Here is a 25,168-nt window from a genome sequence, read left to right on the forward strand (position 1 = left end):
GGGATGGGGATCTCAAAGGGGAAGTTCAGAAACTGGGTCGTCGGAAAACTGTCGTCAGAATTGTTGTATGTAACTTGTGAAAAACCAAAGGATTTTTTTTGCAATTATTAACCAAAGGTGACAAAATCGATCGCATTTATGTCATATGAGGAAAGATTTCCTTAATCTTTCCCTAGCCAAAATCCACACGCAGAACGTATCAAATTAGAAAAGAATAGTATGTTTCATCATAGGCATTTCAATTTGAAAGGGCTCACCCGTTTCAGTGGATTAATTGATTAAAGTTGAAATCAGAAAGTCAATCACACCTCAACATTAACCTCAACATCAAAACATTATACATTTATAAACATAAGTAATGAGAGCGAGATCTGAGTGGACCTACTAACCTAAAGATTTACCATTTGATTCCCTAGTTTTCTAATTGGCTAGTTTTAAAATGATGTTTTAAAGAAATAAGCATACATATGGAATGCTGACCCGGTTGCAGAGCAGGCAATTCAGGTGCTTCCGCTTCTGGGACTTCGTTGTGTTCTATTACTTGCATTTCAATCTGTTCTCCTATGGGGAAGATAATGCAGACACAAAAACAAACAAAAAATGGGATTAAGAAGGGAAGAGAAGAAACGAAAGAAAGGTATTACACACAAAACCGTAACGAGGCAAAGAGAATATACACATTGGGAATCACTATATTTACCCTCTTCGTTGTTAGCGTGTTCATGTCCATTTTCGATCTGTCCGTGCTGATTATTTACTCCTTCTAAGTAATAAAATAGCAGTAACATATCTTATTTGGTCCTCTCCAAACGGAGAATAAACTACTGTTAGGCCTATCCAAATATTTTAAGGGGGGAGGGGGGGGGTAAGTTTCCAAAGAAACTGTGGCGCTGCGTCGGTGGAGGAGTAGAACACACCAAACTATCTCGTCCACATATTGATTTTAAAAAATCCTTCTACCAGTCAGATTTGTTTTTTCCCTTGAAACTGAAGACCGAAGCTCAACCATTTATTGTTTTTTAATTGCGTGGTTGCCCCTTAATAATTTTCTTAAGTAATAATGATAATTCCAATAATAATTCAAATAAATTTCTGAAGTGCATTGTTCTAATCTCTACTCACACCTATACCCCCTTTCAAGGCCTGATTATGATATGTATAAATGGAATATAGCACCGTACCTTCTTGATTTTGTCCACTGCTGAAAATCGATTGAACATTAGACCACACCTTCCTCAATTTTGCTTTCAGAACAGCTTGAACCTATAAAGTAGAAATTTAGTTAATAAAGTATGTCAGAATATAGATCAAACCGTTTTTAAATTCAAGTTGGTCTCCATGGTTATAACCAACAGCAGAGAAACAAACAAACAACTTTGCGATCATTCATATCTTTTCCATGCCCATTTTTTCTCCTCTTGGGTTATTTTTTTTCTGTCATAAGGACATGAGAGAGACCGTCTTTGATTGACTATAGGAAAATTTCTAATTAAACCCGTTGGAACCACGGGTGTTTGATTCAGATAATTATCTCGCAAAGATGTCTCTTAAAACAACAAATGAAAGAATGTTCCATTCAAAGGCAAGAGAAAAATGGTACCTGTGGAGTAGAAAGGGTATACAGCAGTGGGTTGATAGCTGAATTGATCGGCAAGGCGAACACTGCAATCCACACAGCCAGGTCACCAGGTGGATCAAACGTTTTCTCGACGTGCGACTTGATGCCGATAGCAATGATTGGTATCCAACACAAGAAATCGGTCAGAATAATGAAGAAGACTCTTTTGGCAAGTGCTCTTTCTCTTTTGGCCTGTGTGCTTTGTGCTCTTGCTCGTATTTCACGAACAGTTCCATGCGCACCCACCCGTCTGCTTGACGACCATGATTTCAACAAGATGGCAACATAAGCAACCGTAATAAATAGGAAAAGAGAAAAATTTAAAACGATAAAGATGGAAGTGGAGAATTCCCAGCCTTCTTGTAACTGCGGGGAAAGTTGCAGTGGCAGGCACACCACGTTCTTGCCATAATACCAGTCACCAAAATATCGCATTCCAGACAACGGAAGGAATGCCATGATGCCTCCCACAAGCCAGATAACTACACATATAATACGGGTCTGCCTTGGTGTAATTTTTGCAAACGTGTAAGGAAACACAATGTTCTTGAGCCTGTCCCATGCAATCAGAGAAATCATCATAACAGACACCTCGCTTGAAAGTACAGACATGGCGCCATTGAAATGGCAAAACCAGCCGGTGCGCCACTCATAGTCGTGCAGGTAGTATTCCCCTGACCATTGCAGGTCTTTTATACCTATAATGATGAGGTAAATACCCATGATGCCGTCTGAAATACCCAGATTTACCAACATAATAGACTGGACCATATTGTTATCAGGGAGGAAATACTGCCACCCAACTACAAACATAGACCCAAACAACGAAAGAAGGCCGATAACCCAAAGACTTCTCCTTGGAGCAAGGTTGCGGAACATGGAGTGACAGCTTGCGAAGTTATCATTGAAGGCAAATTCGCAATCGGCATCCTGCCTGAAAAGATCAAGGTGGCAGCACATCAGGTTGGTGTCCAGAATTCTGGAATTAGAAAAAGAAGAGGAAATTAGAAAGGGTACATGGTTAAAACAATGAGAGCAAAATTATGATTATCCAAAACGATCGGCAAAAAAATAGTGATCTATGCTGAGGCAAAGATAATCGATAAGCATTTTTTCATAAATTAATAGCAATTAGAGAGCCTTGCGAAGCATACCTTAGGCAATGGTAATTAATATCTAAATGTGGCTTCATATCAATTCAGTATTTGAATAGATAGAAGATGTTGGCGTTAATGAAAATTTCTTGATCAACTGAACCATAACAGACTGAAGGAAACAAAATTATTAAAATGGTTGCATCACCCACATTACAATTTGAAAATAATTTCTATTTCAAAGGTAATTCAGACAACATCAGCCCCAAATCTCCTATTAAGCCGTCGAGTTAAATTATTATAATGGAGTATTACACTCTGATAATGTGCGGCAGAAGCCCAAAAAAGCCTATGGGGAGCTCAGCCATCAGGTTGTAGTGCATGAACCTGCAAGTTTAAAATAGAAGGTGAAAATAAAGTTAGATTATAATAAATTGTATATCTCATTTTCCCAAGCCCTTCCTTTGACTTTAAGAAAATTAAAAATTATACCCAATTAACTATAATACTCTAAATTAACTTCACACCTGCATCTTATCCGATTGCGATACATGCGGCTTTACTGTAGGTACCGTGATAAAGAACTGCCATTTGCAGTGAACTTACAAAAATCGCAGTTCCTGGGCATGACTGAAAGTCGTGCTGGTGACATTTTGTATTTTATTGCCAAAGATACTTCTGTAAAAAGTAATAACATAATTATTAACTAGCAGATGGTAATCAGGGTCTTGCATTGCCTGATTCTTAAAAATTACACCTGAAGTTGTCGTCGGAACTATCATAGTTCTCCACTGTGTTTGTTTGCTTTTTTGATAATATACACCTTTGCTCAATAAAACCATGTTTATAGCAAGCCACCCTTTTTTTCGTCAAGAAAGTAGATAGTAATAAAATTTCGCTGTTGAAAATTACAATTTACACCACGCCTGTTGGAGATCATGTTAACATTTTCAAAAAATAATTCCATATTGTGCATCTTTCTGTTATGTACATTTTCATATTTTAAAACAATTTAAGAAATTGTTTCGTATGTTTTCAGCTGTACTCACAGGCCCTTGAGGTCCTTAACGCCCTCGAAAATCTTGTCAGGCAAAGCCTCGATTCTGTTCTCCGAGAGATGTCTGAAACAGGTATGGGGGAATTTAAATTAATATACAAGTAACATAGAATAACTAGGGATGGCACATCTAATTTAAACAGCAAAACTGATATCAAAACTATATCACAATTATATAGATCTGGTGACAAAGATTGTGATCCATTTATTATACAGGCTAGTACAAATAGAGGATACTAACTATATTTACAAAGGTGTTCCCTATTATGGCTCTTGATTTTCTATTCCAACTAATATCTGTACAAATTAATTTCCTCAGAAAATTAATCGCATGGCCGTTTTAATCCAAACCTTCGTCCTCAAAATCAAAATTTATAGACTCAGCTAAATTGGAGCCATTTTTTCTTCGTTCAAAAAAGCTCTTTTCCTTTCAAGTTAACTGTATCATTGCGGCTCTATAATCTGAAGGACAAATATAAACAGAAATCTCAGTGCACTTGAGCCGTTTATCGCTTAAACGTTAAAAAGAAAAACCTTGCTAATATGTGATAATCATGCGCTTCTTTGGGTATTACCTCTCTCCATATAAATATGGTTAATTTGTAGACATTTCCATGTCAACCATTATTCACTGAATGAGTTTTTTTCAAAATTCATATGAATGGACTGGTTCTAAAATATGCTTTAGATTGCAACAGATCATAATGAAAAATTACCATTTAAAATCTAAATGTACTTACAACTCGAACAACTCCACTAAGCCCTGGAATTGATCATCATGAAGCCTCTCAATTTTGTTGTAGTCCATTTTCCTGAAAAAGCGCGGTGCAGATGTTAGACTGAAATACACACATGAAGGGATATCTTTAAATCTACTTTTGTCTTAATTATCTTCTTAGTTTACTGCAGTACCATTAACTCCCAGGTTTGATATTTGAATATCATAGAAAAAAAGAAAACATTAGAGCTACATGCAACTTTAATGCTCTCAGGTCAGAGAAAATTTAGAGTTTATTACCAGAAACCTCTGCTCGAGGTCTGGCCCGGGTTGTTCAAAGCTGGGTTAAGATAACTCAGGGTTAGTGTGAGATTTGATTTCAGGTCTGAAAGCTTTAAGAGAAAATTCAGTTCAAATCTTTTTGCTTCCAATTTGATCATTGGATGCTCTAAAAAGAATGGTGAAAAGAAATAAAGAAACCTGAATTAAAAATCAACTCTGGGTTAGGGCTAATCGACCTTTGAAAAACTGGGCCCTGTGGTGTTTAAAGCTGAATTGAAAAATCGTAAGTAGTCTATTGCCCATTTTTACAAAATTATATTATTTGGGTTGCTCTAAGATCTAAGTCAACAAATTCTAAGCTTCTGTCACAAAAATTATTGCAAGACAAAAAATTTTTAGCTGCTTAAAGTATATAAGAAATGTTAATTGTCATAAACTAGGAAGCTGATTTCTTCGCTTCTTGTTGTAATTGCAAGGTAACTCTCAAAGATAATATTTGATTTATCTCAACTTAAGGAGAATATCACTTACAGAAATCTTACAGCTGTAATATTTTTAAAGATCTATGGCGGTAGATATCCAATTTCATTACTTGGCAAATCCCTAAAATGTAATAACAACGATAGTTACAAATATATCATGAAATTACCCATATTGATTCATAGAATAAAATCTCTAAGTACCTCAATTTGTCTCACCAAAGCACATCAACGTAATGTAGCATTCTGAAATTCGTTTAAACAGCTTTACAAAAATTGACCATGAAATCTTCATGACAGGGGGAAAAAATTATCCATAGAGTTTTTTACTAATCCTTATGGAGGAGAATGATCCAGGGGTTGTGGGTCTTCTTTTCTTTCGCTATCCTCATAATAAACGACCTGTTTTAGCGTACTTTCATCTGGCAATTTATTCATTTTTGTCACCAGAACTGTGCTGTTTCAGTAAAAAAACATGAGCGCTCGCAAATTTCGATTTATATACACGTCAGACCATTCAGTTTTACTTTACATGCTTCTGTTAACTGAGTATGGCCACGCAGCTTTGATAAATGTACTCTTGGAAAAATTCATTGACCTCTTTTCACATTTTTTCTTTTGTTGAATGATTACTGTACTCACAGATATTTCAGACTGGAGAGGCTGTTAAAAATTCCATCTGGCAGAGTCTTCAATTTGTTGTTAGACAGATAGCTAATAGGAATGACAAGACAAGAAAGTGCGTTAATTCACAATGTCATTTGAAATTCATTAAAAAAAAGACATACAGACACTGGCCATTAAGAATAATGAAGGAGCTAAATGTAATCGTGTAGAAGCAATGTGCTTAATATAATAAAGAGAAAGGAACAGTTAATGCAGTGCAATCGCCATGGCTGGCTCGCTAATTTTACAGAAAAGGAATAGCCACTTGACAAGTTGAAATTTGATCGCACCCTAAGCACTGCTATCTGAGGCTGGTAGAAGCTGATTATCTCTCCTATTCCAGTGAATTACTCAGTAAAGAAATCATCGAGCCCGTGTTTTGTACAGACACCTAAGTAGTTCACAACAGAAAACTATTTAATGATTAGACACAATCTATGGCACGCATCGATTTCGTTGCTGTATGACTGAAAATCTTCTATTCTGCTTATCAGAACAACAATGACGATACAGTTTGAGATGGTTCAATTGGTTTCTTTCCGTTTTTAGTGCTGAAGGCAATATCAGAAAAATTTGAAAATGGAAATATCTCCTCTAATCTCGTATAATTATTGACGCAATAATAGGGTTACTAGATTATTATTATCAATATAATCACACGAGCAGGCTTCGTTTGGAAGGGAGGTGACATTAAATGCTAATAATCATCCCTTAACCGCTGTTACAGAGCTAAATAGCTAAAAAGCGTCTGCATGTAACTTACAGTTCCTTCAGTCTTTTTAGATCTTGGAATAGTTCGGGAGGCAATTCAGTGAAGTTGTTGTCTTGCAACCATCTGCGTTGAAGAAGAGAAATCTATTTAGGTTTACTGGGAAGTTTACAAATTACTAGTCTATTGGTTATATATTATTGTATGAGCGATAAGAGAAAAAAAGAAATGAAATGTAAAAAAAATAAAAGAATGGCAGAATAAAAACCAAAACACAGTTATTTCTAATAACTGTATCGTGCGAAACACAATAAAGCAAATAATTACATGTGTCTGATCATACATCACAACAAAATGCAATGTCATTCGAAGCAATGCCACACGATAAAGTTCTACGTGGTTATTCAACGAGTGGGAGGGCTGAACTAGAAAATAATACGCTCGAGAGCATGGCGCAGGTAGGAGTGGGACGGATTATATGATGTAACAGAATTTTAGAAGGACAACATCAACAAACTGATAATGGTTTCTCAAGCTGATGCAGTGTTAAGAATTAATCTTCACCTTACTTCAATTCTTCAATTTTTATCAACTTGGAGCAATGATTTGCAGCAGAAGATATATTGATAAAACTTTTCCAGAGAAATTCTTTGACAAAAGAGGTCTCGCTTGAGTGCAGTGAGAATTTAAACCTTTCCTAACTTTTAAAATCTGACTGATTTCGAAAAGTTATCAGTGCTTTCCTATTTTCTGATTCTGTATCATTGCACAGTATGAGTCACAAAAAAGAATTTAATGCATTGAGATCCTGCAGTGGGAAATTATAAATTGCGTAACTTTGTTTCTACGAGTAGCAATGCCTTCAAAAACATTATTTTTATATTCACTTACAGTTCCTCTAAAATTGCCATTTTGTTGAAGGTGCTTCCATTTAATTCTTTCATGTCGTTGTCATTCAGGCGTCTGCGTTATTTATCATATGAACTGATTAATAGAGTTAAGATACGCCTGGGCTCAGTTGTTCGAAGGCCAATTAATACTAACCCAGGGTTAACTTTCAATCTAGGTTTCTTTATTTATCAGTTCAAAAGCATTTTTGAGAAAAAATTTCCAGTTTTTTTTCAGAACATCCAATCATCGAATTGATCATCAAAAAGATTTAAACTGAATTTTCTTTCAAAGCTTTCAGATCTGAAATCATATTTTACACTTACCCTGGGGTATCTTAACCCAGCTTTGAACAATAAATAAATTCTAGGATGGTGACTCGGAACATGGAATCTGATGAACTTGTCAAGGTTTCTCTGTAACACCTTGACTAGTATCAATTTAAAACAAAGACACTTAAGGGGTTTTAGAGCTATTCTGCCGCAAAAGAGGCACATCTTAGCCGCACTTCAAGAAAGATTTGAAAATATTTTATGTATCATTAAATCTGTCAAATTCCTTGTTCCTCTGGACATGCGAAATTGGTACGCAGGTGATAACAGGTATTAAATTTGAGTTTTATCAGCAAGTGTGTGGGTTGGCCGCGACACTCCGTTGTGTGTGATTTGTTCTTTTAGAGCAGAGTATGAGATCAAATGAGCAGGATTTTTTTTTCACCTTTGAACTTTACATATCTTAGGTTCTTAAACAAAGTATACGACTCACTGGTCGGTAATCCTGAGTTTAAAAAATAATAACGACAAATAAATGTTACTCACAAGAATCTCAATTTTGTGTTCCTGTCGAAGATTCCGGGTGGAAGGTTGTGCAATCGCATCTCAGACAAGTACCTATTGATACAATCCACATACATAAGTGTTGCATAACGTACAAAGAGTAGCAATACCGTACCAAATCACTTATTGAAATTTAAGTGTAACTTGAGGCAATGACTATCTTTTTGTAATAATTGCGATTTGATCTCAATTTTTTTCCTTAATACGGTGTAAGACGAGTTATCTCCTCAAAAAATAAACGGTAAAACAAAGTGCGTGAAGTAAATAATTCAAGTGAGTTTAGCATTTTTTTAAGGGGGGATAAATTAAGTTTTTTACGAAACTATGACCTTCATTTGAAGTCCATTGAAATTCACAGTGAATGTTATGTTTTTAAGTTACTTAATTTTCGTGATCGTCTGGGCCATAAGACCTTTTAATCATGTGTCTCGTAGTAGAAGACATTTAAAGATTTTATTTTGAATATATTATGAATTACTAACGCCCTTTGAAGATTAATAAAGGAGCACATTCATAGAAACACATTCAAAGAAAGTGTTTCAAACAATGGCAGTAACGAGGGAACCCAGGCAAATTCGTAAGGAAACAAAAAAAAATTAAGATTTCCTTTCCTCCATTGTTTTTACGTTACCTTGCGATATTTTGAGATGTTTTTACCTTAACAAGATAGCCTGCTATGTCAATAACAAGATATTATTCGTGATATTAGATACATATGCAAATTTTGCTGCTGGGAGCCAGTTAGGCCCTAACATCTTGTACCTAAACTATGCTTTTTAACTGAGAAACAAAGAAAATTGTTGATAAGGCTTGACACCTTCGTTTTAATTCTTTGTTTGTTATTTTCTTATTCTGATAAAACACATTTACACCGACAAAATCATCGACTACCTGTAGAAGTGGCGACTTAATATTTAAAAATTTGATGTCAGCATCATGTTTCTTTTCGAAGCCACTTTATCGTCTGTGAAAGCGGAGAATGGGATCAATGTAATCTTTACTTCCGGTGTTGCCTGTCCTCTAGAAGACGAACGGCTAAGTATTGTGGCAATCAAGACATTAAAAATTTGAAACTAGCCTGAACCAACTAGAGAATGAATCAGTCAGCGATAAAAAATGTCACGACTTTGCTAAGCTTCCCTTCAAAAAGACTGAATATATGCTGATTTTACATGTACTACTACTTTTACTAAAAACAGAAAAAAATTAGGATGGTTTTTCCAAATTATGCCAAAAGTTATGTCAAAAATAATACTTAGAGCTGGAGACGTCATCTAAAATGGCGTTTCTTCTAGATTGTTTTAATCTTTCATCAAAAATTCTTGGCTTGTCTAAGGAAAAAGACTCAGAAAATTTACGTGTCAGCTAGTTATTAACTATAAAGACAAATTATCATTGTACTGCTTTATTGCTACTTTTATAACAAAAAATTATACTTACAGGTACTCCAATTTGATATTTGTACTGAAAACATCTGACTGCAATTCCTTCAACGGGTTACCGGACAAGTAACTACAATTTCAAGAAAAAAATCAGGTAAAGTGCATTGATAAATAATAATGATAATGGTAATAATAATAACCATAATAATAACAATAATAATTTTTAAGGGTTTTAACACTTCAAAGCTAGCAACCACTAAAGGAGAAAGATATTACACCCAAAAATATTTGTGATTAAGGTTAGACTGCGCATGTGTGAAAGAGAGTAGCGTGTCAGCAAGTGGTGAAAGTACCGGACCCGGTGGTCTGGGTTGGAGGCCACGCCCAAGATACTCGTGGGATATTATTGTTCCCCCATTTCCAATCAGTGACTGTGTTCTCTAAACGAACGGATAGTCTCCGTCCAGTCAGTAGGATTTCACACCTCTCTGGGTTTCCTCTCTTCCCTGTTTACCTTGCCCTGTTAAATTTATAACTTTGGGATTGTCATATGGGCTATTTCTTTAGGACTATGTCATTCCCCAGGAGCCCATTACTTCTTTGCTCTTTCTTTTTCTGTTTTAATCGTGACTTCCTAACTTATGCATTTACACTAATTTACGGTCTTTGAGACATCAAACGCGCAGTCTCAATTTGCGCTGAAATTCTAATCCAAATGCAACTCAGTCCGTTCGAACAATGCTTAAAATGTTATTTACAAGGCTATAAGATTTTAATTACTGTAATGCTGTGTTTTCAGAGTTTAAACAAATTTCGTATGGGTGCAAATTTTATCCGAGCCAACATGAACAAACTCATATCATAGTTACATGGTACAAAATTGTTGCTTGGTTTTTCTAGTTATCTCACACTTTTTCCTCATTATGCTGTAAATAAATACAATAACATCCCCTACTAACAGAAATGACAGATCAGGGTTGTTTCTAAAAATGCCTGACGCCAAATTCTTTAGCTTGTTTTCGTCAAGAGTCCTATTACAAGAAAACATATCAAGATACTGATTAAGGTAAAGCTTCAAGATGATGAAAGACCTAAATTTTTCCAAGTATTAAAGCTTTATACAAGAACAACAATAACAATATCAACCCCAATACAAACTTTTTTATTCAAATGTACATGATATCTATTATAATGATTTTTATCTTAGTCTAGTTTTCTCCCATACTGCGTTAAAGAAAAAAAAAACATGCAAAAAGGAAAAAAAACTCAAAAAAGCAATAAAAAAGGAAAAACATCATTGGCATCCCTCTGCACAAACGAAAAGACAAAACAACAAATAAGCAGGGAAACAAGACAAAACAACAAATAAGCAGGGAAACAAGACAAAAAAAAAAGGAACAGCCCTGGTAACCCTGTGTACAATAGGGATAAAAGAAGGGGGTGGGGAGAGAGAGTGGAGGCTAATTTGAAAGATTATTTCTTATATTACCAATTATATTCTATTCATGAGAGTCTCCGATAAGTTTATTTAATTTTTAATGATTCTCTTTTACAATAAACACCTTATTTCTTGTATAAATTAGAATACTCAAGCACTATTCCGTCACAATATATTTATTTGCATGGTTTATGTCGTTGATTTGAGCTTGATTTTTCTTAACACAAGTTATAGATAGATTTTGGGCCACAGCCCCGCTTTCGCCATAATTCGGCGAAATGCCTTGAATCCACAACTATGGAGAAACAATTTCTATTTATTTCTGTCTATTCCAAGTAACCGGACTTTCTATCCACACAGAGTAGTTCGTTTCAGCTTCTGACTATTTTCTCGCAAACGGTCTTCTTTGCAATAAAGTCTCGCTTCATAATAAATCAATGTTTTTCTCGAGTACGGTTTAGACAATGAACCTGACCTTGCAACTGAATACCATCTTTTGACATTCTCTGAATAATTGTCCCCAAATTCAAAACCCTTCGTGTAAATCACATTCGAAAAAAAAACTTTGTTTAACTTTATTCCAATCCTTCGCAGGTGCTTTCAAGAAAAAAAGCTGTGTGTAAAGAAAGCACCACACACTGTATAGGAAGATAGAGGTTAGTCAATTTATAATTTGACTGAACTATAAGCAGTTTTGTTGTTCATCCCCAGACCAGAAGGAGGCCAGGAAAATGGTGAGGAAGAAACTGATGACGGGATACTTTTCCGTCGATTGGATAGGGTATCAAACATGACCTCTGATGAAAAGTAACTACACAAAGAACCAGTCTCCGAAGGGTTGTCAACATTCCACCGTAATCCAGTTTAATTTCTTTAAATAGGGCTGTCAAGTTCAAGTATTAAGAAACTTCCGCTCCGACGCCGCCAATGGAAAAGTAATTCAATTAAAAACAAACAAACGCCCAAAAACAAAACAAACATTAAAAACAAAAACCCTAAAGCAGTCCTTTATCGATATAGAGTATTATGGATCGTGTAAGCTCTCTCAATTTATTAAATTTTCAGAGAAATTTCCTACTGCCGGTCATTCAGTGGTTTGAGAGCCTTGACCGGTTATCGATCAGATGATGACAACGCGAACCAAAAGCAACTTTACAATTATCGACAAAAGATAGCTTCATTATAAGCTTAAATCGGAAAATCCCCGGAACTTTTTTAAAATCATATTTGCTTCCCTTTTGTGTCCGTTTCATGTATTTTTTTCTTTAAAGATCGTGTGCTCGTCAGTTTGTTTTTAATAATCTCAATTTTTGTTTTAAAAAAGACTCCACTTCAATTATTGCCTATTTCAATAATATTGCAATCTTAAGTCCGTGAATATGAAAATTTCGGTAAGACAAAAGGTAATTTCGTCAATAAAATGTCGTCTGCGGCACATACTTAAGCAGCCATTTCAAATCCTTGTTTACTCATTCGAAACTACGTGACCACACGGCTAAAAAGGTCTATTGCCAAGGCAGAAACAAGGAGAGAAGTAAGTCCTAAGGTGCTGTGCGTAAAAACATCCCGCGTGGTATAACGGCATTAACACCAAATTAAAATTTAACTTTGTATAGTATTTTACTTAATACGTGTCATTGTACACACCATGATTACTATGGAGGGCGTAAACTGGAAACAGTGATGCCTGAATTATCTAATCTTTTAATAAAACATCGAACCCATTTTTACGCTGTATGTTAGTTTCTGGGTTATTTTTCTTATTTTTTCAAATTTTTTTTTAATGTTTCGTTCAAACCCAAATTTTGACAGGGCTGGTCATTTTATGGCGAAAATGAACATTTAGGGGGACGAGAAGTGCTGGTGGCACATTCTGTTCAGCAGTGGTCAAAACATGGGAGACTTGGATCCAAATGTACTGCACATCAGCATTACAAATAACATTAACGTTCGAGAATAAGGACTTTTCGATCATTTGGAGATAAAACATTAATTCTATGTTCGGTAGATTTGGATTTAAGTCACCTTTTGCATAAATGAAGCAGGGTATAAACTTACAGGTTTCCCAGCCAGGTGTTATTACTAAAAATGTCTGATGGTAATTCCTCCAACTGGTTGTTGTCCAACGTCCTTGCAAAAAAACATTAAAAGGGGGTGTTAATTACATCGTACATATTAAAGAAGGTCAGGATCCGCAAAAGCTGCCTGCAAATAAACCTGAAGTATCAAAGAACCGATGCTTTCTTTTCGATTTTCCATATTTGAGTTTGCGACAAGGAAACGTGCTATTTTGTAGAGCAAAATGACTTTGAAGGTTTTTTTTAATTCAAAGCATTGAAAACAATCGAACACTTTAAAATTTCTCACTACTCCCTCCCTCGCCTCTGATCACCCATTGTTGTAATACATAGGGCTTTCCGATACAAACTGACTTGTAGTGTAGACCACATCATAAGCCAGCCCATATTGATCTTTTGCAGGATGGGGGCTAGGGAAGGTAAAGATACCAAAAGAAGTTTGAAAGATAAAAATATTGAACTAATATTACAGAATGTCTGGAATACACAGACCTTGGCAAACGACTGATTGATGCGCAGCCCAGTCTAGGTTTCAATACAAGAAATTCAGGTTTTTTCACATGCGCAGAGGTGGATTTTTTTCTCCTTCCAAACTGAAGTATTCTCTTGTAGAACGTCAATGCTTAAACTTTTTTCTCGTTCTTTCAACATCCCAAGTGGTATACGACGGCAAACCAATGTAAAGTGTCGTTTATGGCTTAGCTTTTCGCCTCGGGAAGAAAAGAGAGACGCGCCATCGGCGCTTGTAATCGTTGTAGGGTGAGAAAAGTTAAAATCATCTTTTTGTGCTGTATTATCTCACTGTTTTCGTATATATTACGGGTACGTTTCGGTGGTCGGGTACGATTAAAACCAAGGGAAAAACATGTTCCAGCCTCGCAAATTATTGAAGGTTGGACAAACCACGACTCTTTGTACCGATCAAGACTATATATTCCTTATTTTCAAACAAGTTTTGTGCTTTTTCGGTCGTGGATCTTATTTGGATTTCAACCAAGGGCTTTGTTTCCTTTTTTCACGGTTCACGATGAGAAATTGACAAGATTGAATGTTCGAAAAAATAAAGGACTCAAATGCGAGGTAAAGAGCTGTTTGACGCGAAATGTTGCAAGGAGGTCATAATAAACATAATAAAACTTTCTTTACATTTACGACCGCAAGAATTCTCTCTCTAAGAACAAAGCAATTTATCTGGTTCAATGTTGTATACAGTTCTTATCCCCTAATTATTCCAGCCACCCCTCAAAGACTTTAAAAATATGGACATTTCGGCAAGACAAGAAGTAATTTCGTCCATAAGATGTCGTCTGCAGCACATACTTAAGCAGCCATTTCAAATCCTTGTTTTCTCATTCCAAACTACGTGACCACACAGCTAAAAAGGCTTATTGCTAAGGCAGAAAGAGAGGTCAAAACGAGGAGAGAGGTAGGTCCAAGGCTACTGCGTAAAAACATCCCGCGTGATACAACGGTATTAACACCAAACAAGACGATCTAATATCGTAAGTCGGGCTACAGGTAGACGCACTGTTACAAGTGTTGACCATTCACGGTGCGCAGTGGTTCTAAAAGAAATACAGAGGTATCATGGTCCTGGTTTGTGGGCGTGGAGTAAAATTTTCCCACCCCTGAGAGGCACCAATTCTACAACAACACACTGTCGCATATTTTTGGTGCAATACCTTGACAGGTATCACAGAGGCTGCTGCTGTGGACCTTTTGAGGCTGAACAGCCCAAGAGGTACTAAACCCGCTCTTTTTAACCTCTAAAAGCTATGATGAGCACCTCAGTCCCTTTCTAACAAAGCGTAGTCAGAACGGGTCAATTTTCGGTGTTTGTTCAAGCGTTAAATATTCAACTTTGTCTAGACAAACTGTCGCGCTTCATCATTTACAATTATGGGAAATCCGTACTTTCAAGCACCGACTTTAATTTGAACGTGTGAGAGGGCTAAATAAACGACACTAAACAGAATTTGGCGGAAAATAAATCTAGATTAAAAGTAGTACGTACGTGCAGAAACATAAACACGATAAATTGACGGTATGGACACAAACTTGCATGTTTCACGCTTGAACGAATACGTAAAAGCTGAATACTGTAAACAAAAATACTCCTGGTAGTACGTTTCAAATTTCGAAACTCTTTACTTGTTTACGTTTCCAGAAAGCTTTTAAAACGGCAGCTGGCTGTTATTTTGAACCCTGAACAAATGTTTTTCGGTCACTCTGTACACATTTTCTGTTCACTGATAACTCATTTGATGTCTGGTTTTATTCTAGTGAGACCTTCACTAAATCATTTGATTATTTTGCTATTTTGAGTTCGGAGAACGAGCCGTTTCGAAATATACGCTCATTACACGAGCCATCTTTTAGAGTGGGTCTACCGCGAACAGTATGAGGGTCTGTATGCCTGAGCGTAGAAAAGATGACACCATTCGCTAAGATATTCGACAAATCTGCCATGTTCAACATGGTGGAAAGAAGCTCTATTACGTGTCTGCGGTATTCCCTATTGCACGTGACTGAGCTCTGTGGAGAAACACGAGGGTAAACCTATAGTCGGTCGCCCGTCTAATTAAAATTTAACTTTGCAACACAAAGCCTAAAACACGCTAGATTTTTTTTCTTTTTAACACGCTAAGTTCCTTTGTTTCCTTGACACGCTGGCTTACCTTTTTACAAACCAGCCTAATTTGTCACCTGTGTTTGTCAAGTGTATTACTAACAAAATATATGCGAAAATGAAGAAGATCACCTCTCTTACTCGAAAGTTGTAATAATAGAGGAAACACTCACGACAAATCACTTTCCCTCAAGATTTTCAGAAGGAATTCAGTGAGTACGACGTGTTTCACAAGGTCCTGAGGAGCTCAGTTTGAACACATGAATTACTTTTTAAAGTTAATCCTTACCTCGTAAAATATAAATCTTTTCGCTTCACGCAGTTAATTAGCCCTGTATTGAATATTTGTGAATCATTTAGCGACAGATTACCGGCTCCATGTCTCCTTAACGACGCGGTCGCTGTTTGTCACTCTATGCAAGTTGGCATTTTTGAAATGAATGACCGCTACTTGGCCGGCGCAAAACGAAGCTTTCCGAGCGAAGCCGCGTACTATTCATTATTATATACATACTGAGATTTACACGCCAAAATTCATCGAGATAAAGATAGTCTCTTCGCACTAGAAAAGCCAGGTGATTGGTCATACGATTATCATTGTTTTCACTAGTGAACAAAACCGTGTCGCTTACTCGCCGCTCCTCTTGACTGACAAATAGCACATTTCTTAGAGCTTGGGCGCATTTTTCTTTAGGAAGATGGCTTCAAATCAGACTAACCGTTTTCAGAGCCTAGAATCATCAATAGAAGAGTTCACAGACGGACAGGAAAATGAAAACACCAAGAAAAAGACAAAAGAATATGTTTCTCTGTTCCATGAATTTCTTGTTTTGAAAAGAGAGACGAGACAAATGGACGAATGACTCCTAAAGCGCTGAACAAGTTTCTCAGCGAGTTCTTTATAACTGTTCGCAAAAAAGAAGACTAGGAATACGAGCTTAGTGCCCTAACGGAATTTCTCGCCAGCTTTAAGCGCCATTCGAAGAAAAATAAACTATGGACTTTGCCTTATGAAAGACGTCCAGTTTGAGCAAACTCGGAAAGCACTTCAGTCAAAGCAAAGGGATCTAAAACAGAAAGGCATGGGCACCAAGCCCAATGCTTCTGCTGCTTTAAGTGAGGAAGATATTCGAGTTCTGTTTGAAAAGGATCTCTTGGAAAGTTCCACGGCAGAAGCGCTTTTAAACAGGGTGTGGTTCAACGACACAATCCATTTCGGGCTACGAGGTTGCAAGGAGACCAGAGAAATGTGCTGGGGAGACGTAAAACTTTGTCAAAACTTCCACAGGGCAGGAGTACCTCAAATTCAATGAAAGAGATACCAAAACTCGTCCAGGAAACGATCCACGGAAAGTAAGAGCCATTGCAATGAAAATGTTTGCTGTGCCGAACAACGAGAAATGTCCAGTCAAGGCCTTCAAAGTCTACGCAGAAAAGCGACTCGTGGAAATGAAAACCGACGATGCACCGTTTTATCTGGCTGTAAGCAATGTAAAATCTGGCTTCGGCAAACCTCGGCTCAAAAAAACTCCAGTCGGTGTAAATAAGCTTAATACCTTAATGAAAACAGTGGCACAGAAAGCCGGACTCGGGCCAAACTTTAAAAACCTCAGCGGCAGAAATACTATGATTCAAACTTTAGTGAACAACGACGTGCCGATGGAGTTGTTTACAATGAGTTCCCGTTTGACCATGAACGAATGAAATGCACTCAAACTAGTCACCAACGAAACGGTTAGACTGAGGAATAAGACTTCGTTACTGTTTTATTTTGCTTTTGTTTTTGCTTAATTTCTTTTTTTTTAACGAATAAAGTCGTTCAAGACTGAATCAAATTAATAGCTTTAGAAAGCCATAAAGACATAAAAAAGAGCAAATCCGATCTATTCATAAATTTTTTTATCGCCGACTTCGATTCGCAGAAAACTTTTTAATCACAGTGAAAACGATAATGACAACAAATAACACTGAATAATACAGCAGGTAATCTTCGTGTTGTTTCATTTTGATAAACTTCAACATGAAGTAAGTTTAATTTATTGATGAATTAATTCACGATAAAATTAAGAGCACCCATTCTTCGAGTTTTCATGCATGGTTTAAGAAATGTATCAAAGAGAAGCCCTCACGTTGTTTAAAGCCACGCTAAATTACAAAAGGTAACTGAGCCCTAAAATCTTCGATCGCTTACTAACGATCTTGTTTCCCTTCAGAAATCCAGAATAAATGTAATGGTAAATTTTCACAAATTCACCGAATAAAACAAAGAAAGGGACCTGGTTATCCTGGAAATGAGCTCTGAAATCATTCCAAACAACATTGTCTCGCTTATAAGTGCAAGCTTAACGCAAATCCTAGGCGTTTTGATCACGACGGGAAAACCAGCGAGATGACGTCCCGAACTTGATGGGGAGAATGGCAATGCTAACACCGAACGTCGAAATAGAGTCATGTCCAGATTATCCGCGCGCTTTCCCGTTCTGAAATGACGTTCCCGTCCTCTTCCTAAATCACTCTATTATGCAACTGTCAGGACACAAAAACGTTCAAAGTATCACTAGCTACTTTACCGTCTCACAGAAACAACAGTTGAACATGTCTCACACTCTCACTGGACTAAGTTTGGGAGAAATAGCTCCCAAGTCTCCCTCTTCTATTCCGGAGAAAAGAAAGCACGAGTTTGACGAACTCGCTTATCCAACAAGCAAGCAAGCAGCACAGCAGCCCCTTACTCTTTTTTCGGGTGCTGTTATAAGCGGAGGACATATTAGAGTGACAATAAACACTCTAAATCAATCGCCCACACTTTCAGTACGAGAGCAAAAGTCATAAAAGAATTAAGAGTGAATGTCTCTAAAAATCAAAGAAAAATAAAAAAAATCGCGGACATGGTAAAAAAATCATTTCGTCCCATTTTTCGTCTACAGGTAGCTATAGGTACTACTTAAAGTGAAGTGAGGTTAGTTTCTGTAAATATTCATTTTAACGGAAATAAACCGATACTAATTGCATGATCGAAAATCGAGTGCCTGCGAGCTCTAAATTATGCAGTTTTCAGGCCGTCCTTGCATGAACTAAAATGCAACAGCAGGACTTCTCTAGCTATAAATATATACATGTGGCCTTCCATTACCAAGATATAGTGATATTTTTTGTATCGTGTCCTTCCTGACGAAACCACGGGTTAATTACCAGTGGACGTGTTCGCCATATTTAATTCATGCCAAACCCGGCCTAATGTAGTGTGGCAAAAATGCATGTGGTAGTTTCTCAAAATCTCCAGCAATACTATCACGAGGGCTTATAAGGTGGGTCTTCAAATTCGTCGTATCATTTTTCTGGTATCTTCCGCAGTTTTGATGTACCAACCAACCAAACTTCGCTAAAATTGTAAATGGCGCCATATTGAAATGAACAAAATCAACATTGCAATGACACAAGCAAAGCATTGTTTGAGTCGCAGCCGCACTTAGCTTTTTATTTTTGCTTTGACATCAATAGTTCCTTACCTTAGAAATCTTTTATAGGCCCTTGTTATTCCGCTTGGAAGATATTTTCGAAATACTGTCCTTTGCAATTTTGTGTGAAGGTGGCCGACCGGCTAACTCATTGAAGCCACTGAGCCGGGATGAGTAAAATAAAGTTACTTGTTGTTATCATTTTCTACAGCGCGTCACAACCCAGTTACGTTTAGTCTACTTTGATCTTAATTTTGGTTTTATTGACGTCTCACACAAAAAGGGTCCCGTAAAAAACGGCAGGTAACGCTCGCGATTTGCCGGATTTTAAGTTTTCACAGGTTCCTGTCACTCTGCGTGACACATGATAATCTGTCACGTAGCGAGATCAACAACCAATTCATTCTGCCTCATATAAAATCCAAACAAATATATTTCCATCATGAACGAGAACGATACAACAAAGAAATAGACTTTACAAAATTTTACAAATATAAACCGTACAGTGAAAACCTTATGGAACGAAAATAACAATACAATTTTCCCACGGAAAACAAATGTGATGGGTTAACGAAAATAAACAAAAAACAAAAGCGTAATAATCGTCGGTGAAGGGAATAAAGACAACGGTTGCTTTAACTCCAGCAAAAGAAAGAATGTCTTAATCTTAACATGATATTGTAGGTGGCGTTTGTGGCGCAGAGGAAGCCACAAGCGTTTTTTACAATTTTCAGGTGCTGAGACAGAGATTGAACTTATCTTAGCAAGAAGCGGGATTTTCGCGAAGCCTGATACACGGAAGAGGTGCTCCTCTTCCAAACCAGGAGAAAAGGAGAATGAGAATTGAACTTGTAAGATTAGAACATTTTGTTTCTTTCATAACGAGTCCACACGTTACTCAAGATGTTCCTTTCGGGGAAAAACTTCCAAAATTGTCGACTGGCGAGATCATAAAAACACCCAATGTTATCAGAACAATGATACCAGAGCGTATTGTCCAATAGTATCAACAATACTGCTGTGAAACCAACCTTGAGCCTATGAGTAAGAGAACTCTACAGAGAGTTTGGGCCGTGTGTTCTTCATCTGTTCGCAAGTCTCTGCAAGGACTTGATAACTTTTCAGCTTCAGGAATGGAAGCAGTTGATGCTATAGAAAAACTCGTGGACAAGCTTGTTGACTGTGCCAAGACTCAGCAATGAGCGAGGGAAATTAAGCAGCAACTTTGTTTTTCGAAGCAGTACCTAAAGGGCAACTTCAAGGTGGGTGCATATTTTATAATTATGCGTTGCCTTCACAGAAGTGATGTAGTAAACTTCTTACTATGATTCACGGCTACCTCTTTCTTTCTCTCCAAGTCTTCTTTATGCTTAATTGATGAAACAACAGTTTACAATTCACTGTAATACGCTTACACACATGTATACAACGCTGAGAATAGATTAAGTAATCTTTTTGAAATGTCGATCATATGCGCATGCAATGCTTTGTAAATATACATTGAATCACGCGCTTGTCATTTTACTTTTTATTTTAGTTACATATAGTGGAGGCCTTAAATTAAGGTTCCCGATTATTGTCGAATTTACGCGCTAAGTGACCCGAGCCGCTGAATTTCGGGGCTCCTACGACCATCTCCACAATGAGTCATATGAGCAGTGTTATGAGTTACAGGAAGTATTGTGTACCATAGAAGATGAGTGTTCAAGTGCGCTCTCGTCAGCAACCATGACAGGACGGAAAACGCATGCACTGTAAGTACCTTCCCGTTGTCCCATACAAAGCCTTAGAAAACTTTTCTAAGGCTTTGTATGGAACAACGGGAGGTACTTACAGTGCATGCATTATCCGCCCTGTCATGTACCATCAAACAGGCAAGGGATGATATCATTTGCTGGAAAGCCCATCAGCTACGTTCAGTCCACCAAGCTGAGGCGAAGCATTCAGTTTTGGCCAAACTCGACAGCTGATCGGTGTTGTTAGTCCAGGACTGGGCAATGAAATATATGCCCCGAAAATATCGAGAGGCGAAGTTAGATTGGTTTGCGAAGCGAGGATTGCCATGGCACATTAGCGTTGCCATAAGACGGTCAGAGGGTTCTGAGCACTTTGAATCGCAGACACCTGTTCACGTATTTTAAAGCTGCGCTCAAGACAGTGTGACTGTGGCTTCGATTACGCTTGACTGCCTCACTACCCTGAAAAAGGAAATTCCATAGCTGGAAATAGCTTATTACAAACAAGATAACGCTGGCTGTTATCACAGCGGAAATTCAATCATCTCAGCTAAGCTGGCCAGTGATGCCATGGGAGTGGCTTTTGTAAGAAACGACTTTTCGGACCCTCAAGGTGGAAAGGGGGTATGTGATCGCAAAGCGGCAACAATCAAGGGAAGGTACGTTGGAAGGTACGTAAACGAAGGCAATGATGTCATCAACGCTCTACAGTTCAAAACATCCATTGAATCTAGCCAAGAAACCACAGGAGAGAAAGCAAGTTATGTTGCTGCCAAACCGTCAAGCACCTTTAATATCAAATGGGATGGCATAAGCTTACTCAACAATTTTGAGTACGATGAAAGTGACACACGAGTGTGGAGAGCATTCAATGTGGGTTCCGGTAAAGTAGTGCCATGAGCCAAGTTCGAAGGAGTCATGAAGTAGCCCGAAAAATTGGAAATCCTAGACTCGCCATCGCAGAGTCCAAGTGGCGCACCGACGTTCAAGATTGTGAGACACCGACATATTAAGGCAAGCTCTGCCAAAGCAAATTTCTTAACTGAAAGCGAAAACCAAGATCGAAGGTGTATTGGGGAATATAAGCCAGATGACATGCTTTTCCCGTGTCCAGAAGAAGGATGTGTAAAAGCCTGCAGTCGCTTTGCAAACCTCCAGACACACCTAAATACTGGAAAACACCAAATGATGCTCGAACAGGAAACTCTCTACGATAAAGCTAAAAGAGAATATTCTTCCAAGCTGATGGAGGGACACAGTCGAATGCCAAGCGTTCAAGTTGCTGCACAATCAAAGAGAGACGGCTTGCCGCCTCTTCCAATCGGTTGGGCCCTGAAGACAATTAAGAAAAAGGTGCGTTTTACAAGGAAAGAGACCGAATTCGTAACTGACCAATTTCAAAAAGGGGAGTATAGTGGACGGAAAAGCGATCCACAAGAAGTTTCGAAAACCATGAGACCAAGCGGGGGGACGTCGATTTCAACCTGATGAAGTCCTTACGTCGCAGCAGATTAGTGGCTTCTTCAGCCATCTTTCAGCAAAGAAGCGATTAGAAGTTACAACCGAGCAAAAGCTAGTGAAATCTCAGAAGTGGACATGGAGAGCGTCGACAAGGACGAAATTTCCGCCGAAGCTGAGAGTCATCTATCTGCAGTGTGTGCAAATGTGATGGAGATGTGGCTATTCAACATCCGATTGTATCTTTCGATCTAAACATCTGCGAACTTGTACAAAAACGTACACTCACAACTTTAAGAGTTGATAGGCTAAGAGACATGTGCATCGACCTTGGGCTGGATATTTCTGACATTTCACCTCAGAAGAGGAAAAAGCCATTCATCGCACGACTCACACAATTAGTCCAGGAGTTTACATGCTCTTCCAAGTAACTGAGCACTGAACGTTTTACGAATAACTGATCTGCTGATTATAAAAGCGGTGCGTGTATTATTTACATGAAGGCGTTGCGTGACAGCAGAGTCCTACATATCGGATTTTAGTCACTCGAGCTCACCATTGCTTGTGAAACCTCCTTATCTTTGTGTTGGACGATTTTAAGTAAATACGAAACTGGCGAGTGCAGGAGGCGCAGGAGGGATGCAAATGCTCGAATCCATGTTCACCGGATGAGAAGTAAACGGACACTAACGGCTTTACGCCAAATTTAACCTTTTGAGTGCAATTGAACTGTTTAACCTGTTGTGTGTAGAATTATGCAGAATTATGCAGAATTATGGCGTGATTCTCAAAGGGTAGCAAAAGTCGAAAATTGTTTCTCCTGTCTCCGTATATAAAAATCAAGTGTAGTTATAGACATTTTAATATGTTTCTAGTCATTTTAACGGCCAGTGAAGATATAACTGACCAAAACAGTTATTTGTGTCCGACGCGTTTAATTTCGTTATTATGCACTCATTATGGCGTCATGGTAATTTAACCGAAAATTCGGCTGGTGGTCATCTTTTGATAGTCAAAGGTCCCAAAGAAATAAAACCCACATCGTGAAGAACTATCTTTCAAGGCTTCTTGGTAGTGTTATTGTAAACTTTGAGACACTACCACATGTATTTTTGCCAAGCTATTCTAGGCCACCTTTGCCTTAATTTCGAAAGGCCGAAGATGTCGTCTCTTTAATAGGGACGTAGCTCCTCCAAGAATAACATTAGACAAAAACTATCACTTTGTTTCGATAATACAAGCTCAACTCAATATTTCTATGACTAGAAAAGTCCTTCCGTTACATTTTGGTAGCATGACAAGTGCCCAAAAAGTGCATAATTTCAGGATCGCGCTTGGTGAAATTTGAGCTATTTACCCCCGGAAATGTTAAAACAAATTATTCCCGTTAAAGTGCATATTTAAAAAATCTAACCCCATTTCCGTTTGTTTACTAGATAAGGCTACCCACAGGCAAAAAATGAACCAAATCGATTTTTGACCGTGTCCGTGACTTTTTCGATAATCTGTGATTTTTATTGACATTTACTCTTAAACTTCTTAATTCGGATTCTTACTAGTGTTTGTCAATTCAAGCATGCGGGTTCTGATAAGCAACAAAAAATGAATTCTCGCGTTTTAACTTCTGTATTTCAAATTTTGAACTTCCGTAGAACTCTTTTCACATATTTTCAGGATGTCTTATTTTATTCTAAATAGCTCTACCTTTTAACGATATTTTTGCTCGATAATTTAAATGTAAAGTTTTTTACAAGGAAGCCATTTCAGTGCAACTTTCGAGTAAGGCAGTTGTTTTCCTTTGAAAGAAAATAAAGATATATTTATCTCTGAGTTCTGTTCGCTTATGAATCCCGGTACGCATATATTAATTAAGTTATTTCATGGTTAGTTCACTTGCACGATTTTTATTCACTCGTTGTGAATAAAAATCGTACGCACTCACCAACCGCGAGACAACCTATATTTGTACGCCGATCTTGGCATCTTACGAGCTCTTCGTCTTTAGCACTGCGGTATATACCTTGCACAACGCAACTGTAACGCAAGGATAATTAAATTTAACATGGTCGAAGGTACTAACGAGCCGTCTCTTTTAGTTCGCAAACTGAGCAAACTTAAAGAATCAAACTCCTCTGGACCCTGTGCGTGTATTCAATTGCTTTTGGTTTCCATAGTTAGGTCATTACACTACAACACGTTTACACGCGCAAAGGAACAAGCAAATGCCTCTAAGTCGTTCATTATCAAGTTTCAAAATGCATTCACAGAGTCAAAAATTCTCATACTTTATAACTGGCGGAAAAGATTTAGAATCCATAGCGGAAGATTATTTTCGGCGCCAGACCAGAAGAGGAAGATGATCAACTAGACGACTACGGTTCTGACAGCAGCGATGAAACTAATCAGGAAATTGACTCCGATGATGAATTTGACTTTTCAAATTGTGATACATCTGAGCGATAGAAAGTGCAGGCATTTGCGGCCAAAACATGTGGATGTGCACTTGGAGATAAAGGAGATCCATGCAGTTCTACTAACAAAATTGAAGTCATCTTCGATTGCCGAAACAACCTTGTGGAACTTTCCCCGACTGAACTCGATCTGGTACTTAACTTTGGGAATGATCCACTTGGCCATAACCT

At 37.7% G+C, this 25,168-nt stretch overlaps 1 protein-coding gene and 1 pseudogene across 1 annotated transcript in view; one reads left to right on the forward strand and one right to left on the reverse strand.

Moving 5' to 3' along the window:
* LOC149052402 (uncharacterized) overlaps positions 1-25,168 on the reverse strand; it is a 320,642-nt gene that overhangs the window by 134,074 nt on the left and 161,400 nt on the right. The gene's annotated exons all lie outside the window — the stretch shown is intronic.
* Positions 16,573-18,706, forward strand: LOC149052410 (uncharacterized; annotated as a pseudogene).

Source organism: Pocillopora damicornis, chromosome 1 (genome assembly GCF_964200805.1).
Source record: "Pocillopora damicornis chromosome 1, jaPocDami1.2, whole genome shotgun sequence".
In the NCBI taxonomy this organism is placed as follows: Eukaryota; Metazoa; Cnidaria; class Anthozoa; order Scleractinia; family Pocilloporidae; genus Pocillopora; species Pocillopora damicornis.